Source organism: Hordeum vulgare, chromosome 6H (assembly GCF_904849725.1).
Source record: "Hordeum vulgare subsp. vulgare chromosome 6H, MorexV3_pseudomolecules_assembly, whole genome shotgun sequence".
Taxonomy (NCBI): Eukaryota; Viridiplantae; Streptophyta; class Magnoliopsida; order Poales; family Poaceae; genus Hordeum; species Hordeum vulgare.
In genome coordinates this window covers 34,160,094-34,174,558 of record NC_058523.1, presented here as the reverse complement: position 1 = coordinate 34,174,558, position 14,465 = coordinate 34,160,094, and positions in this window count along the sequence as shown.

Genomic DNA, 14,465 nt, shown 5'->3' with positions numbered 1-14,465 from the left:
AGATCTGAAAAGAGTCAAAAACACAGAAAAAACAGGAACTGGCACTTGGCACTTAATTAATAAGTTAGTCCCAAAAAAGATATAAAAGGTACATAAAACATCCAAAGAAGACAAGATAACAGCATGGAACCATCAAAAATTATAGATACGTTTGAGTCGTATCAGGGCTCGCTGACGGCCGTGGCGGTTGTGGAGGCGCAGGAGGGCTCGGGGAGCTTGGGGAAGAGGGGGCTGGGCTACTCGAGAAGAGGAGGGACTCGGGTACGCGCTTATATAGCCACGGGGAGGGCTTCTCGACGATGACCGAAGCTCCGGGAACTCGATGTCGTGGCGGCGCTCGGGCGGAGCACCTCCCGTCGGCACACCCGGCCAGGGAGCTAGGGGACAAGCAGGAGAGAGTTCCAGAGGGCTCGAGCACGTGGTGGGCAGCTCGTCGGCGCGTCCGGACGAGCCAGAGCTTGCTGGAGACGAGCTACCGAAGGATCAAGTGCACAATGCACTGATTTGGCGCTCTGTGTGCGTGGTCACCGTGTGGCCACGACATTGCCACACCTCACTCGCAGCCAAACCATGTCTGGGGTGTTCTCCTCCCTTCCTTGGATCGACTTGAGCATCTAGATGGCACGGGAGAGTTGCGATGTGATTGCACCTTGGTCAAACAGCAACCAACAGCAAGGTGTTTGTGCTATAGTGTGACCACCACAGTTATCTCCTTGGCCTGATCTATGGCAAAGGTTTATCATTCGCCAGGGTGACCATCTTAGTCAAGTCTTAGCACAAATGAACCACTCTACATGGTATCTCCTTTGCAAACTTACAAACTGGCTAGAAATGGAAAAGAATTTGCTAGGACAAATTGGCTAGATGAATTTGGCTACAATTTGGTGGAGGGAAGTTATTTGAATATATGAAGCTACTGTGAAAGTTTCATACCATTTGGGGACACCAAAATGGTACTTCCTTCATAGAGCTTCCAAATGGACAGACACTTGGAAAAAATAATGAGGGAAAATGGAGAGATGGATTGAGCTGATTTTTGGTATTCATGAGGTATTTAGCAATGTTAACCACCATGAAAAGTTTTTGCTCAAATAGATCAAGGGTTCAAGCACTTCCTTTGCAAATTTCCCAACTGAACATAATTTGCAAATTGATGTTGTTCTCAAATTTTGAACTATCGAGCTTGGGATATTGGTGGAAATGGGGAATATATGGATATGAGAAGCTCCACTACTTATTTGGGAATTTTCCTGGCTACCAAAATGGTACTTCCTTTAGAAAGTGCCCAAAATGCAACATTGGAATTAAATAGGAAAATGCAATTTCTCCTATTTAATTATGACCAATATTTTTATGGGAGCTCAATATGATCACAAAGAATATATCCACAAGTTTTCAGGAATTTTGGAGATGGATAGATATTTTCCTGGATTTAATTCTTTTAACTAGCACAAAAAGGAATTAATTATGAATGAAAAATATTGCAAATGACTTGGCAATATTTTTGTATATCCAGGGTTTCAAGATGAAGGTTGATCACTGGAAACCATTTGGGAGGCAACATGTCAAAGGAAATTGGGGTTCCTTTGTAACTGGAATGATTAGGGTTTCCCTTCCGGCAACTCGGAAGGTAGGGTTTCGGCAGCAAAACCCTAAGAAAAGATCTTGGGTGGAAAGGTTAGATTGAGGAGAATCTTTGGTTGGATGGGTAAGGCAAGGCTAGATGACCATCTTCACATACCCAAGAGCTAGAGAAACCCGATAACACCGAGAAAAAAGACAGAAGTCAAATCCCGCGAAGAAAAAAAACATGAGAGAAAACCACGGTGTTACATGGGTACATGAAGCTCAAAATGCCAGGGCCAAACGGAGTGATCACAGTAAACAGTGATTCCAAAAGAGCCCTTCGATACAAAAACAAAATGGCATCCCTCGCCCTGGAGGTGGTAGCAGAAACCCTTGCCGCAGAAGAACTCATGGCACTACGAGCCGTGGTGGACAAAGACGACGTGATCCTTAGTGAACGACTCAAGTACACATCCTTCAAACCTCTGGACGAGATTGTCAAGTTCCAGGCACACCCAACGGACCCCAATAAAACAATATCTGTTGAGGCACATCTAGAACCCGAAATCGACGAAGCACTACACGCCTTTCTGTGCGAAAATTGAGACATATTCGACGGGCGCCCTTCAGACATGCGAGGAATCCCTCAGGGGTTGGCAGAGCACAGCCTGAACATAATCTCCGGTTTCAAACCCGTCAAACAGGCCTTGCGCTGATTTTCTGAACCTAAGCATCAAGCCATGGGTGTGGAGCTTGCCAATCTATGGGAAGCAGGGTTTATTAGAGACATTAAACAGCACGACTGATTGTCAAACCTGGTCATGGTACAAAAGAAGGATAAATCTTGGCGGCTATGTGTTGATTTTAAAGACCTAAATAAAGCCTACCCTAAAGATCCTTTTCCGTTGCCCCAAATAGACCAAATTATTGGCGCTACAGCCGGACACGATTCCTTGTGTTTCCTCGATGCCTACTCCGGATACCATCAGATCAAGATGAAGGAATCCGATCAGGCGGCAAGTGCTTTTATAACACCCTACGGGCCATTCTGCTTTAACACATCACCATTCGGGTTAAAAATGCGGGCGCCACTTATCAGCGCATGATCCAGACATGCTTGGGGAAACAATTTGGCGAAACGGTAGAGGCGTGCATGGACGATGTGGTCGTTAAGACCACACACGTCAACCAGCTGGTGGGAGACCTCAGGGAGACCTTTGCCAACTTACGGGCATACAATATTCGGCTTAATCCAGATAAATGCATCTTCGGAGTCCCAGTCAGCAAGCTCCTTGGATTTTTCGTGTCGCAAATAGGAATCGAAGCCAATCCGGCCAAAATACGAGCATTGTCACAGCTCGCAATACCAACAGAGCTACAACACGTTCAAAAGTTTGAAGGCTGCATGGTGGCCTTAAGCCGATTTATATCTCGTCTAGGCGAGAAGGCCCTCCCACTCTATAGGTTGTTGAAGAAAACCAAAGACTTCAAGTGGACTCACGAGGTCACAATAACTGGAGGATATCAAGGCAATATTAGCCAGCAACCCCATACGAGCAGCACCCTTCACATGGGAGCCGATGCTGCTATACATCTCGGCCACCAATCAAGTCGTCAGAGCGATACTCGTCGTAGAACGAGAAGACGAGGGCCAATAACTACGAATTCAAAGGCCGATCTTACGTCTCCGAAGTACTCACACCATGCAAAACCAGGTACCCGCACTACCAAAACATCGCCTATACAGTGTGTATGGCATCACGGAAGCTTCGACACTATTTCCAGGAATGTGTGGTGACGGTGACTTCGGAAGTTCCGTTGAATGATATCATCAACAATAAGGATTTCACCTGCTGAATAGCCAAATGGGACATCGAGCTCCTGCCATTCGAGATCACTTACAAACCACTACGAGCCATTAAATCTCATGTCCTGGCCGACTTCGTGGCTGAATGGACCGAGGCCAAACTTCCCAAAGAGTACATCACTTATGTTCACTGGACCGTGTATTTTGATGGGTTCAAAACTCTCACCGGTCTGGGGGCTGGAGTGATTCTCACATCCCCTACCGGGGATAATGTTCGGTACGCGCTACAGATCATGTATGCCGACTCAAACAACAGAGTGGAATACAAAGCGCTATTACACGGTCTTCGGATGGCAGCCTCAATAGGAATACAACGGCTTGAGGTACGAGGAGACTCTAACCTCACCATCTCATAAATCTACGACAAATTTGACGCAAAGAAGCCAAAGATGGCGGCTTATAGAAACATCATCCTCAAAATATCAACACGATTTGAAGGGTTAGAGTTCCACGACGTCTCAAGAAACAATAACCAAGCAGCGGACGTCCTCGCCCGCTTAGGCGCAAAGTGCGACCCCGTCCCCAGCAACATATTCCTAGAACGGTTGTTCAAGCCATCCATAGTATGGCAAGACGAGCTGATCTGCACAACAGCCGCTAGTGAAGAGTAAGTGGTCCACCCAATGACCGAGCAAGACGATCAAGTCATCGACGGATCTTCAATTAAAGAAACGGCCTCGGCCCGTGAAGTCATGGCCATAATCATGCCATGGACCGAACCCTTCTTTGCTTATCTACTACGCAAGGAACTCCCAGACGAGCAGGCCAAGGCGCGACATATAATTCGCCGACCAAAGGCTTACAAGGTCCACGAGGGCGAGCTATATAAAAAGAGCACCATAGGAGTACTTGATATGTCCATTTTTCATCATGCTTTTACGTTGATATTTATCGATTTATGGGTTGTTATTACACTTCATGGTACAATACTTATGCCCTTTCTATCCTATTTTGCAAGGTTTACATGAAGAGGGAGAATGCCGACAGCTGGAATTCTGGCCTGAAAAAGGAGCAAGTTTGAGTTACCTATTCTGCGCAACTCCAAAAGCCATGAAAATCAATGAGGAATTATTTTGGAATTTATAAAAAATACTCGGTCGAAGAAGTACCAGAGGGGAGCCACCAGGAGGCCACAAGCCTGCTAGGCGCGGCCTACCCCCTGGCCGCGCCTACGGGGCTTGTGGGCTCCCTGTTGGCCCTCTGGCTCCCCTCTTTTGCTATAAGGAGGGTTTCGTTCCAGAAAAAATAAAGAGGAGGCTTTCAGGAGGAAACGCTGCCGCCGCGAGGCGGAACTTGAGCAGAACCAATCTAGAGCTCCGGCAGGGTCGTCCTGCCGGGGAAACTTCCCTCCCGGAGGGGGAAATCGTCGCCATCGTCTTCACTAACACTCCTGTCATCGGAGGGGACTCATCACCATCAAAATCTTCATCAGCACCATCTCATCTCCAAACCCTAGTTTATCTCTTGTAACTAATCTCCGTCTCACGACTCCGATTGTTACTTGTAAGGTTGCTAGTAGTGTTAATTACTCTTTGTAGTTGATGCTAGTTGGATTACTCGGTGGAAGATTATATGTTCAGATCCTTGATGCTATTCAATACCTCTCTCATCATGAATATTATTATGCTTTGCGAGTAGTTACTTTTTTTCCTGAGGACATGGGATAAGTCATGCTATAAGTAGTCATGTGAATTTGGTATTCGTTTGATATTTTGAGGTGTTGTATGTTGTTTTTCCTCTAGTGGTGTTATGTGAACGTTGACTACATAACACTTCACTATTATTTGGGCCTAGAGGAAGGCATTGGGAAGTAGTAAGTAGATGATGGGTTGCTAGAGTGACAGAAGCTTAAACCCTAGTTTATGCGTTGCTTCGTAAGGGGCTGATTTGGATCCACTAGTTTAATGCTATGGTTAGACTTTCTCTTAATTCTTCTTTCGTAGTTGTGGATGCTTGCGAGAGGGGTTAATCATAAGTGGGAGGTTTGTCCAAGTAAGGGCAGCACCCAAGCACCGGTCCACCCACATATCAAACTATCAAAGTAGCGAACGCGAATCATATGAACATGATGAAAACTAGCTTGACAGAAATTCCCATGTGTCCTCGGGAGAGATTTACCTCCTATAAGAGTTCGTCCAGGCTTGTCCCTTGCTACAAAAGGGATTGGGCCACTTTGCTGCACCTTTGTTACTAGTCTTACTTACTACTTGCTGTGAATCACCTTATCACACAACTATCTGCTACCGATAATTTCAGTGCTTGCCGAGAATACCTTGCTGAAAACCACTTGTCAGATCCTTCTGCTCCTCGTTGGGTTCGAGACTCTTACTTATAGAAAGGAATACGATAGATACCCTGTACTTGTGGGTCATCAAGACTTTTGTCTGGCACCGTTGCCTGGGAGTGAAGCGCCTTTGGTAAGTGGAATTTGGTAAGGAAACATTTATATAGTGTGCTGAAATTTATTGTCACTTGTCACTATGGAAACTAATCCTTTGAGGAGCTTGTTCGGGGTATCTTCACGTCGAATGGAAGCACAAGGAGTTGCTCCTCAACCTTCTGCACCTACTGAAAATATTTGCTATGAATTTCCTTCGGGTATGCTTGAGAAACTGCTGGTTAATCCTTTACAAGAGATGGAACATCACATCCCGACTTGCATCTAATCTATGTAGATGAAGTTTGTGGTTTATTTAAGCTTGCAGGTTTGCCCGAGGATGAGGTCAAGAAGAAGGTATTTCCCTTATCTTTGAGGGATAAAGCATTGACATGGTATAGGCTATGTGATGATACTGGATCATGGAACTACAACCGATTGAAATCGGAATTTCATCGAAGGTTTTATCCTATGCATTTAGTACATCGTGATCGGAATTATATTTATAATGTTTGGCCTCGTGATAGAGAAAATACAGCTCAAGCTAGGGGGAGGCTTAAATCAATGTTATATTCATGCCCCAACCATGAGCTCTCGAGAGAAATTATTATTCAGAACTTCTATGCTCGACTTTCTCATGATAATCGCACCATGCTTGACACTTCTTGTACCGGTTCTTTTATGAAGAGAGATATTGACTTCAAATGGAATTTATTGGAAAGAATTAAACGCAACTCTAAAGATTGGGAGTTTGATGAAGGTAAGGAGTCAGGTATGAATTTCAAGTTTGATTGCGTTAAATCCTTTGTTGAAACAAATACTTTTTGTGATTTTAGGGCTAAATATGGACTTGACTCTGAGATAGTAGCTTCATTGTGTGAATCATTTGCTACTTATGTTGATCTCCCTAAAGAGAAGTGGTTTAAATATCATCATCCCTTATAAGTCAATGTAGTTAAACCCAATCCAGTTGAAGAGAAAGTCGTCGCTTATAATGATCCTATTGTTCCTAGTGCTTACATTGAGGAACCACCTTTCCCTGTTAGGATAAAGGATAATTCTAAAGCTTCAACTGTGATACATAGAGGCTACATTAGAACACCTACACCCCCTAAGCAAATTGGAGTTGAACCTAGCATTGCTATTATCACAGATATCCTGTCCGACAATGTTGAGGGCCATGATATTCACTTCTGTGAAGATGCTGCTAGAATTGCTAAACCTCATGCTAGAGACAAACATAGGCCTGTTGTTGGCACGCCTGTTGTTTCTATTAAGATAGGAGATCATTGCTATCATGGTTTATGTGACGTGGGTGCTAGTGTTAGTGCAATACCTCAATCCTTATATGATGAAATTAAAGACGATATTGCAGCTGTTGAGATGGAACCTATTGATGTCACTATTCAGCTTGCCAATAGAGATACTATCTGCCCTTTGGGAATTGTTAGGGATGTTGAAGTCTTGTGTGGTAAAACGAAATATCCTACTGATTTTCTCGTTCTTGCTACCACACAAGATAGCTTTTGTCCCATCATATTTGGCAGACCTTTCCTCAATACTATCAATGCTCATATTGACTATGAGAAGCAAACTGTCACTGTTGGCTTTGAAGGTGTGTCACATGAGTTCAATTTCTCCAAGTTTGGTAGACAACCCCATGAAAAAGAGTTGCCTAGTAAGGATGAAATTATTTCCCTAGCTTTTATTGTTGTGCCTCCTGCTGATCCTTTAGAGCAATACTTGCTTGAGCATGAAAATGATATGCATATGGATGAAAGGAATGAGATAGATATAGTTATCTTTGAACAACATCCTATCCTTAAGAATAATTTGCCTGTTGAACTGCTTGGAGATCCACCCCCACCAAAGGGTGATCCTGTGTTCGAGCTTAAACAGTTGCCTGATACTCTTAAGTAAGCTTATCTAGATGAAAAAGAGGATATATCCTGTTATTATTAGTGCTAGCCTCTCAGAGCATGAAGAAAAGAAGTTACTAAAAACTCTGAGGAAGCACCGTGCTGCTATTGGATAAACTCTTGATGATCTTAAGTGCATTAGTCCCACTCTATGCCAGCACAAAATTAAAACCGATCCTGATTCCAAAGCAGTTGCTGATTATCAAAGGAGATTAAATTCTAAGATGAAAGAGGTAGTAAGAAAAGAAATACTAAAGCTCCTGGAAGCATGTATTATCTATCATGTTGCTCATAGTGATTGGGTATGTCCGGTGCATTGCGTTTCTAAGAAGGGAGGTATTACCGTTGTCCCTAATGATAAGGATGAATTGATCCCTCAGAGGATTATTACTTGCTATAGGATGATGATTGATTTTAGGAAATTGAATAAAGCCACTAGGAAAGATCATTACCCTTTGACTTTTATCGACCAAATGCTAGAAAGATTGTCTAAACACACACACTTCTGCTTTCTAGATGGTTATTCTGGTTTCTCCCAAATACCAATTGCACAATCTGAAAAGGAGAAAACCACTTTCACCTACCCTTTCGGTACCTATGCTTACAGACGTATGCCTTTTGGCTTATGTAATGCACCTGCTACCTTTCAAAGATGTATGATGGCTATATTCTCTAACTTTTGTGAAAAGATAGTTGAGGTTTTCATGGATGACTTCTCCGTTTACGGGTCTTCTTTTGATGATTGCCTCAACAACCTTGATCGAGTCTTGCAGAGATGTGAAGATACCAATCTTGTCTTGAATTCGGAGAAGTGCCACTTTATGGTTTTTAAAGTGGTATTGAAGTCGATAAGGCTAAGGTTGATGCGATCGAGAAAATGCCATGCTCCACAGATATCAAAGGTATAAGAAGTTTCCTTGGTCATCCTGGTTTCTATAGAAGGTTCATTAAGGACTTTTCTAAGATTTCTAGGCCCTTTACCAATCTCTTGCAAAAGGATATTCCTTTTGTTTTTGACGATGATTGTGAGGAAGCCTTCGAAATACTTAAAAAGGCCTTGATAACTACGCCTATTGTTCAACCACCTGATTGGAACTTACCTTTTGAAATCATGTGTGATGCTAGTGATTATGCTCTTGGCGTTGTTCTAGGACAAAGAGTTGATAAGAAGTTGAATGTTATTCACTATGCTAGTAAAACTCTAGACAGTGCCCAAAGAAACTATGCTATTACTCAAAAGGAATTTTTAGGAGTCGTGTTTGCATGTGAAAAGTTCAGATCTTATATAGTTGATTCCAAAGTCACTATTCACACTGATCATGATGCTATTAAGTATCTTATGGAAAAGAAAGATGCTAAACCTAGACTTATCAGATGGGTTCTCTTGCTACAAGAATTTGATTTGCATGTTGTCGAGAGAAAGGGTGCTGAGAACCCCATAGCACATAATTTGTCTAGGTTGGAGAATGTTCTTGATGACCCACAACCTATTGATGATGCTTTCTTGGTGAGCAATTGAATGTCATCAATGCTTCACGTAATACACCGTGGTATGCTGATTATGCGAATTATATCGTTGCCAAATATATACCACCTAGTTTCACATACCAGCAAAAGAAGAAATTCTTCTTTGATTTGAGACATTACTTTTGGGATGATCCTCACCTTTATAAGGAAGGAGTAGATGGTGTTATTAGACGTTGTGTACCTGAACATGAACAGGGACAGATCCTACAGTAGTGTCACTCCGAGGCTTACGTAGGACGCCATGCGGGAGATAGAACTGTACACAAGGTATTGCAATCAGGTTTCTATTGGCCCACTCTCTTCAAGGATGCCCTAAGTTTGTCTTCTCTTGTGACTAATGTCAAATAATAGGTAATATTAGTAAACGTTAGGAAATGCCTATGAATTATTCAATTGTCATTGAACCATTTGATGTTTGGGGTTTTTATTATATGGGACCTTTTCCAAAATCCAACGGGTATACTCATATCCTAGTTGTTGTTGATTACGTTACTAAGTGGGTAGAAGCTATCCCAACTAGTAGTGTCGATCACAACACTTCTATTAGGATGCTTAAAGAAGTTATTTTCCCTAGATTTTGAGTCCCTAGATATCTAATGACTGATGGTGGTTCACATTTTATTCATGGTGCTTTCCGTAAAAGGCTTGCTAAGTACGATGTCAATCATAGAATTGCGGCTTCCTATCATCCTCATTCCAGCGGTCAAGTAGAGCTAAGTAATAGAGAGATTAAACTAATTCTGCAAAAGACTGTCAATAGGTCTAGAAAGAATTGGTCTAAGAAGCTCGATGATGCACTGTGGGCTTATAGAACTGCTTATAAGAATCCCATGCGCATGTCTCCGTACAAAATGGTTTACGGTAAAGCATGTCATTTACCTCTTGAGCTAGAGCATAAGGCTTATCGGGCAATCAAAGAGCTCAACTTTGATTCCAAACTTGTTGGTGAGAAGAGGTTATTTGATATTAGCTCACTTGATGAATGGAGAGCTCAGGCATATGAAAATGCCAAGTTGTTCAAAGAAAAGGTTAAGAGGTGGCATGATAAAAGGATACAAAAACATGAGTTCAATGTAGGTGATTATTTCTTGCTATATAATTCTCGTTTAAGATTTTTTGCAGGCAAGCTTCTCTCTAAATGGGAAGGTCCTTACATTGTTGAGGAAGTATATCATTCCGGTGCCATCAAGACCAACAACACGGAAGGTAATTTTCCGAGACTGGTAAATGGGCAAAGAATCAAGCACTATATCTCAGGTACTCCCATAAATGTTGAAAGCAATATTATCAATACCATAACTCCGGAGGAGTACATAAGGGATACTTATCAGCCTGTTTCAGACTCCAAAAACGAAGAGGTGTGTGATTCGGTAAGTAAACCGACTCCAAAACTTTTCCAGTGGGAATTTTTCTCCGTTTTGGAATTTTTAGAAAATTAGAAAAATTTAAAGTAGTCCAGAAAGCGCACGAGGAGGCGACATGCCTGCCAGGCACGGGCCACCCCCTGGCCACGCCTGGGGGGCTTGTGACCACCTCGTGTGCCTCACAGACTCCATTTTCTTGCGGAGTACTCCTTCTGGTGAGAGAAAAATCATTATATATTCTCCCAAAAGGTCTGACCCTCGTATCACGCAATTGTCCTTTGTTTTCATTTCGAGCCTGTTTCTGCCGCAGATTTAGGGCAAGATGTCTTCTCAAGATTCAGAGGGGAGAGCTATGTGGCCGATTACCTTGCTAATCCCAAGGTCTATGGGGACTTGGATCACTATGGTTGGACAACTGATGAGGAAGAAGATTATGATCCCAAGGGGAAGGAAGGAACAAGCACCGATGAAGAGGAGGCTCCTCTACCCCAACCTGGAGACACATACGTGGAGTTCAAAAAGTCTAGCCTCCCTGAGTCAAGGAACAAGCCTAAGATTTTTTTTATCCCTTCTCGTCTTTTGCAGGAGAGTAAGCAAGAATTATGCCTTGGAAGACGGAGGATCAAACCCAGGTTGCAACAACTCCACCACCATCACCTCCGAAGGAAGACAACTAAGCACGGGTATGGACAATCCCCTTGGCTTGTTCCAAGCTTGGGGGAGTTGCCCCGGTATCATATCACCATCACATCTTTTGCCTTTACCTTTTCTTAGTTCGATCCTTTTTGGTTTTATCTTTCTCTAGTAGAATTAAGTTCTTAGTGTTTTAGGCTTGAGTTTTTCTTTGTGTCACCCCCGATGTATTCGAGTTCATGAGTCATATAATAAAGAGTGTTTTAGTTAACGGCCTTGCTTCATGCCATGATCCAAAGAAAAGAATGATAAAAGAAGAAAAGCATGAAAGATCATGTAATGATCTTATGGGAAGTGATGACTTCACATATAAAAAGAATGTTGATTGAAACTTGTTGTGGGTGGACAAATGTAGACCTTGGTCATTGTTGCAATTAATAGGAAGTAATAAAGAAAGAGAGGTTCACATATAAACATATCATCCTGGGCACCATCTATGACTATGAACACTCACTAAATTATTACATGCTTAGAAGTAGATGTTGGACAAGGAAGACAACATAATGAATTATGTTTGGTTGGTTCCGAATAATGTCATATGACTAGAGATCCGTTAGCATGTGACGCTTGCTTCCACCCCATATCAGCCAAAACTTCCGCACCAAGTAGAGATACTACTTGTGCATCCATAAACCCTCAACCCAGTTTTGCCATGAGAGTCCACCATACCTACCTATGGATTGAATAAGATCCCTCAAGTAAGTTGTCATCAGTGCAAGCAATAAAAATTTCTCTCTAAATATGTATGATCTATTAGTGTGTGGAAAATAAGCTTTGTACGAACCTGTGATGAGGAAGACATAACAACGACAGACTGCATATTAAAGTTCTTTATCAGACGAAGCAATATAAAGTGATGTTCCTTTGCACTAAGAGGACACACATCCAAACCTCAAAAGCGCCTGACAACCTCTGCTTCCCTCTACGAAGGGCCTATCTTGTACCTTTACTTTTTGCCCTTGAATGAGTCATGATGATCTACACCAATTCCTTATTTCACCTTTATCTTGGCTAACGTCATATGCTAGGGAAAGATCTATATTCATATGTCAACCTAGAAGTAAGTATTCATGAATTATTATTGCTGACATTACCCTTGAGGTATCACTACAAGAAATATGTCAACTAACGACCTTCAATATTGGTCACTGAATGGTCATTGATTTCCATTTGTGACTGTCGTGGGTATAAGCCTGACAGTAGATGTGTAGGGTACGAAAAGGATGGGCAGAGTCCCAGCTACGGCGAGGTTGTATGAGTTCAGGCCCCTCTACGGTGGAGGTAATAGCCCTACGTCTCAATGCTCTAGGAGCTTGTTGTCGAGTGGAATATGGAATACAATGATTTTCTCACCCCTGCACCAGAGGGGGAGGGTGGCTTATATAGAGTGCGCTGCCCTCCACAACGGTTCCGGTACAGGGGTGGAGTAGTGGCGATTGAATGCGTACGTTACTGGTAACGTATGTCCTAAATGCTAATAAATGCACAGGGAAATGTACGACCGTTTCCCTCCAGGGGGGTTACGATGTTCTGAGTGGCAGCCTGTCGGTTAGTTGGATGTTCTCCGAATGCTAGTCTCCGACTGGATGGTCGAGGACCTGTTGCTGTCTGGACAATGGGGACTCCTTAATTCAGTTGGAACTGACTAAGGGCCTTGTCCCTTATGAGGGGTAGTCCTTGGGTAGGACTTATAGGGCATGCCTATGACCCTACCCTAGGACTATAACCCCATCATTAGTCCCCGAATGGAATGGGGTTGGAACGACGAAGCGATGCTTGAAGTTTGGATCCGACTGGAACGGATGCGACTTTGGCGTTGTCTGCCTTGATCCATTTTATCTTCTCTGACCAACAATCTGAGTGGAAATCTTTGTGGAACAAACTGTCGGAAACCGAGTGCTCCCAGGGTATCTCTTGACGTGACCAGTCAACTGACAGCAGTGGATTTTCCGGGATCCTCAAATTTCGGTTTCCGCGCGCTCAGCGGGGATGACGCCAGCGCGCTCGAGTAGCGTCTGACGCCTCGATTCTTGCGCCTTCAACTTCTCCACTGATATCGCCGCGGTCGGTCGGGGGATAAGGTTTCGGGGCCACCTGCCAGCGGCCCAGTCGGAACCTTATTTAAATCCCAGCGGTGAGGGTTTTTCGTTACGCCCGCCAGATCTTTTGCCTTTGCTTCGTCCTCCTCGCCACCTCCAGCGCACCTAACCTCTCCACTCTTCCTTCCTCTCCGCGGATTCGTAGCTTCCGCCATGACCAAGGGTCAGACCAGCAAGATGGAGGCTAGGAAGAAGAAGGGGAAGGCGGCGGCTCCTGCTCAGCGGCGGCAGCGGCCGTTGCCGGCGGGGTAGATCCAAGGCGACTTCCTCCCCTCCACGGTGACGGAGGGGGATCTGCTGCAGATGGTGGAGCACGGGATGATCGTGCACAAGTCTTGGAGGCTGCCGGCGGAGAATGAGGTCGAGTCGGCGCCCCGGGAGGGGGAGTGTGTCGTGCTGCTCAGCCATGTCTATCGAGGTTTCTCTCTGCTCCCGCATCCTTTCTTCAAGGGCATTATGAACCACTTCGGGGCACAACTTCACCACTTTCCCCCGAATGCTATTGCCCATCTCTCTGCTTTCATACTTATGTGCGAGTGCTTCATCGGCTGCCCTCCCCACTGGGGGTTGTTCAAACATATATTCTCTGCTAGATCTCAAACTATCAAACGACTCAGTAAGTCGGATGATAAAACGCATCTTCTCCAACTCTGCGGAGGCTTAGGTTTCCAGATAAAGAGTCGGAGTAGTTATCCTGCTCTTCAGCTAAGTGAGTCAGTTAGGAACTGGCAGTCGACGTGGTTCTACTGCCAAGACGTTGCCTGCCCGAATGCCTCGACAGGGTTGCCTCCTTTTAGCTTAGATCGTCCTGCTCCACCTAAGCAGCTCGCGCTTACGAAGGCGGAGAAGATTGACATCTAGCCCCTGGTCGACGCAATTGTAGACGTCGTCAGAAGGGGAGTCACCGACATGGATTTGCTGGAGACTTTCCTTGGTCGGCGCATACAACCACTGCAGGCTCGCGACCACGCCATGTGGCACTACACGGGGGCCCGAAGACTCCACTCGGACCAACGTCTTGAGCGTGACCGAGGAGAAGGTGGCGTCGTGGGT